We start from the raw sequence: 4,748 nt of genomic DNA, 5'->3' as shown, positions 1-4,748 counted from the left end.
CTGGCCCCCTCTGAGCCTGCTTGGAGCACGATGCTGCCAGCTGGCTCCTCCTGAGGGACCCTGGCTGGGTTGGCAGAGGGGTGCAGTGGGGAGCAAAGAGCTGGGAGATGCTCTGGCCGGGGACTGACTGTGCCTTTTGTGTGTAGCCGTGCTTGTCCCATGTCACATCACCAGCTCTGAAGCAGCTGCACCAGGCTGGCCTGGGGAGCAGAGCTGCTCAATCCTACAAGCAGGGACTGCTGGGGCCAGGGCAGACCTGGCTTTGAGGGTGTTCAGTCTGGGGGCAGATCCCAAGCCAGGGTCAGTTTGCTGTAAGGACAGGACCAGGACACTGGGACAGCCACTGCAGTCTGGTGTGGGCGGAGAGGAACCTGACAGTCTCTGGGGGCAAAACCCAGGAGGGGGTGGGAGGAAGCAACACTGCAGGAAATGACTCTGGGCAGGTCACTGCTGTACCCCTCACCTTCCTGCCTCCCTCCCCTGCTGGGGAAGGACTGGTGAGGTCCCAGAACAGGAGCATCCCTTGTCCACCAGCATTCCTTTCTGCTCTGACCTTGGTAGCAGTGGGGTGTCAGGGGTGACAATGATGGGCAGAGTGGTGCTGGGAGGGTTGGTGATGGAGGGATGCACTTGGAGGGAAGAGTCCCAGCTGTTACCACACCAGCCATTCACCCTGGCCCAACCAGGGATGTGCCAGACATGGGATCCCTTGTGTCCTCTCTCCATGGACATCTGTGCATTAGGATTATCTGTTGGGATGTAAAGACTAGAGAGGTCTGTGACAGAGTCTCAGGGGCCTTGAAGGGTCCTCATAGGTGTGGCTTTGCTTTCAGCAAGATATGGGGTCCATACAGAGTCGGTGCTCTGGAGAGGGTGATCTGGATTTATCCCTGACTGGTACTTGCTGTTTGTTCACTTGCATTTTAAAACTCCACTTCCATGGGGTCATCTCGCACCTCTGGCCATGATTTCAAAGCCGGTTCCCTTTGTGCAAAGAGCACATTCCAGCTCCAGACTGGGACCTGTTTTCCCACTAACAACCAGCCAATCCTTATGCTCACTTCTGCCCCCAGCCTCCTGACCATGAGCTACCTGACCCAGCCTCCCGGCCCTGATACCCCCCCAGCATCTCTCCTCACCCTCTCCTCACAGCACTGTAGCCCCAAAGTCACCTCAGCCTGGGCAGGCACCGAGCTGGCAGCCCAATAGTTTCAGTCCCCAGGATTGCCTACCACAGCATGGCTTTGTCCCATCAGGCCCCGTCACCTCTGGGTCCGGCACTCAGGAAGGGATGGTTCTGCTTCCGTCGACACGATTGGGAGTCAGGATGTCCTGCAGGCTTTTGGAAATTAGCCCATCTCCTCCGCTGCCGGAACATCGCTCGCAGGCTGGAAGGTGAAGCAGCTGCCTGGGCACTGAGCAGACTCTCTGCAGACTGCCAGGGCGGAGGAGGACGGTGCAGTCACGCCGAGCATCCCTCAGAGCATCCCGCAGAGCCGGCCGTGGGGGAGCGACCCTTCGGAGCCTCACCTGGGGGTCCCCCGGCCGCCGAGGGCACAGCCAGCCCCGGCAGCCGAGGGAAGCGCCTCCGCAGATCGCTTTTCCGGAGAACAGCGGCTCTCCTTCCAGCGTTCCCAAGGACAGCCCCGGCAGGAGCATCCTCCTGGGCAGGGCTGCGGGAGCGCAGCGCTGCCTGCGAGCCCGGAGCCTCGGGCACCCCGCACCAGGGATGGAGCTGATCCTGGGCAGCGAGGCGGAGGCAGAGGATGTGGGACCTTTCTCCCCGTGGCCCGTGGTGACGGTCTGTGCAGAGTTTGCTCCTGCTGCTGCCTGCCTTGAGCTGGGGGCAATTAAGCGATTGCTGGTTCGTTTTGCCAAGGCGTTTCCACTGATCCTGCCAGCCCCTGTGCTTCTGCCCCCTCCTCAAGGAGAACCAGAAGAGTTTAGGACCTGGATTTCCTGCTTAACTGCTGGATTGTTTTCTTTGGATCATTCTGTTTGCTCAGCCTAGAGAAGAGGAGACTGAGGGGAGACCTCGCTGAGCTCTTCAACATCCCCATGAGGGGCAGCTCCAGTCTCTGCTCTCTGTGACCAGTTACATACAGGACTAGAGGAAACATCTGGATTTGTGTCAGAGGAGGTTTAAATTATAAAAGGAAAAAGTTTTCCACCCAAAGGGTGGTTGAGCACTGGAATGGGCTCCCCTGGGAAGTCCCACAGCTCCAAACCTGTCTGAGCTCAAGGAACATTTGGACAAAGCTCTCAGGGTGGGATTGTTGGGGTGTCTGTGCAGGGCCAGGGGTTGGACTTGATCACCCTGATGGACGCCTTCCAACTCAGCTGATTCTGTGATTCTGTGACTGCTGAATAGAGCCATGTTTGCTTTCTGGAATTAGATACTCTCCTGTATCTCCTGCAAACAAGCTGAGCTTTCCTCCAAATTTGAAAAGCAGAGCTGGTGAACCACCAGCACCACTGGGCTGGGATAACACTGATGCAGAGCTGGTGTTGCTGTGGCCTTGGCACAAGAACAGTTCCCCTGGGAAAGATGATCTCCCAAAGTGTTTCATATCAGCTTGGTTTGTTCCTCTCCTCATTGAAGAAGCTCCCCCTGTTCACTTTACAGTGGAGCAATAAACCACATGGAGGGACTGTTCCTAAGCCAGGTGTATAGAATCAGGAAATGACAGAAACATTAAGGTTAAAAAATCCCTCTAAGATCATTAAGTGACCACTGCCATGTTCACCACTAAATTACATCCCCAAAGAGTAAGGGTAAAGAGGATCTAAGCCAACACATGGCACCAGACCTCCAAGGTGCTGAGACTTTGACACTCTAGCCAGCACATGCCAGTGGAGAAGCCACAGAGGGACAGCAAGATCCATGGAATTGGTTACCAGGACAGGACACAGCATCTGTGGCAGCACCTGTCTCATCCATCACTTGGGCTTGTCCTGGGCTTCCCTGGATGCCTCCAAGAGAGCTGTGCTTTTAGAAATGCTGTCTGGAAAATGCTGTGTGCTTCGCTTTCCCCTGGGGTGAGCCTTGCTTGGACACCAGTGGAGGCACACACACATCCTCTCCAGACCACGATACTGCCTGCAAAACCCTGCGAGCTGTGTGGGCAGGAAGACATCTCCTAGGAACAGCACACCCCCAGCTCCTCTCTATCCTCACAGCACACAGGGCAAAGCAGGTCTCAGTGAAAAAGACACAAAAAGGCCTGAAAATCCTGAAGTCTCATCATGTTACTCCCACCCTGGGTCCCTTGGCACGCAGTAGCAGCGGGGACCTCGGCAGCCTTGGGCTGCTGCCTCGGGGGGACACGGAGCCTGGTGACCCTGGTGACATCCCTGGCTGCAGGGGCCATTATCAGTAACAGGAAACAAGCTGGGCAGGAGGGGCAGGAGACAGAGACCCAGAAAGAAAGGAAGCGGTTAGAAAGCCGTCACTTCCATTTGTGCTGCACGAGAAGCTGCGCCCACGCACTGACGGGTGCAGGGGAACAGCGCTGCCCCTCTGCAGGCTGAGCTGCTCTGGGGTCACTGTTTGTGATGAAGGCACAGATCCTCTTCTAGCCTTTGATAACAGCTAGAAAGGTGGTTAAAATAGCCCATATTTTATCATCTCAGCCAATGTCCAGTGCAGAGGTAGGTGTGGTGAGCCCAGCCCATGGCACTGAGCAGGGGTTAAGATTCTTAACCTTGCTAGAGACAGATGTGATGCTGTCTGTGTCCTACCCAGCACAGCATGGACCTGTGGATGCAGCTGCCTGGGCCAAAGGGCCAGGGAGGATATTATATTTTAGGAAAAATATCTTCACTGAAGGGATGATCAGACACTGGCACAGGCTGCCCAGGGTAGAGACAAAGACATGTAAATGTGGCATCTGGGGACATGGCCGTGCTGGGGCAGTGGTTGAGCTTGATGATCTTTGAGGGCTTTTCCAACTTGCACAATTCTTTGATGATTCTTGCATGGCAAGAGGCAGCCATGGCAGGTCCCATGTCTCCAGCTGGAGGAGGCTGGCCGTGGGTAAGCAGAGGCAGCCAGAGGGCAGCAGTGCAGAGATGATGGATCTGCCCAATGCTGCTCCTCCAGCTCCCAGCCACAACAGAATGTGGGCCTGTCTGCCTTTGAAAGCTGTTCTGGATTGTGCTTTCTGGCCTCAGAAATTCAGGAAGCTGCAGTGCTGGACCATGCACGCTCCTCCTGTGATTCCTCTGAGTCCTCTTGGTCTTGCTGCAACTGTGTGGGCACAGGAGCTTGCAGGACACGAGATCTGCTTTGTCCCAGTTCCAGGCATCAGGAATATTCCTGTCTGCTCACAGTCTGAAAGTGCTTTGAGCCACAGATGCCCCAGATCTGGAGGAAAAACAAAGAAACTGAGCTTTTTAGTTTCTTTTCTTGTGCTCTTGGGGCTGAGAGGAGTCCCTAGCAGCTCTGGGGCTGGGAACACCTTTCCTGCCAGCAAGTGCAAGGATGGAGCCATGGAGCTTTCAGCACTGGAGGAGAAATAGAGGCAGCAGAATTGTTTGGTGATTGGTACCACCAGAGCCCCAGATGCAGCAGAAGTGTTTGGCTTCTTGCCCATGAGAGCTGTGCCTTGCCAGACAGCAGCTGTCCCACCCCCAGGGCTGCTGAGCACCCTGCCCTGGCTCAGGGCTGGCACCAGGTGGTGTCTGCAGTGACCCTGAGTAAAGCACTGGGTGTCCCACCCACGGGGGCCAGCAGCAGGTCACAGATG

General features: G+C 55.9%; 1 protein-coding gene across 1 annotated transcript in view; it reads right to left on the bottom strand.

The window, feature by feature from the left end:
* Window positions 1-1,644, bottom strand: part of PTPN7 (protein tyrosine phosphatase non-receptor type 7) — a 15,529-nt gene extending 13,885 nt beyond the window's left edge. Inside the window, exon 1 of the mRNA XM_033519936.1 lies at window positions 1,233-1,644. The gene's annotated coding sequence lies outside the window, so the exon portion shown is untranslated. The remainder of the gene's footprint in view (window positions 1-1,232) is intronic.
* Window positions 1,645-4,748: the final 3,104 nt, after the last annotated feature.

Source organism: Parus major, chromosome 26 (assembly GCF_001522545.3).
Source record: "Parus major isolate Abel chromosome 26, Parus_major1.1, whole genome shotgun sequence".
Taxonomy (NCBI): domain Eukaryota; kingdom Metazoa; phylum Chordata; class Aves; order Passeriformes; family Paridae; genus Parus; species Parus major.
Note: the sequence above shows the minus strand (reverse complement) of the source record. Positions and strands in the feature narration are given on the sequence as shown.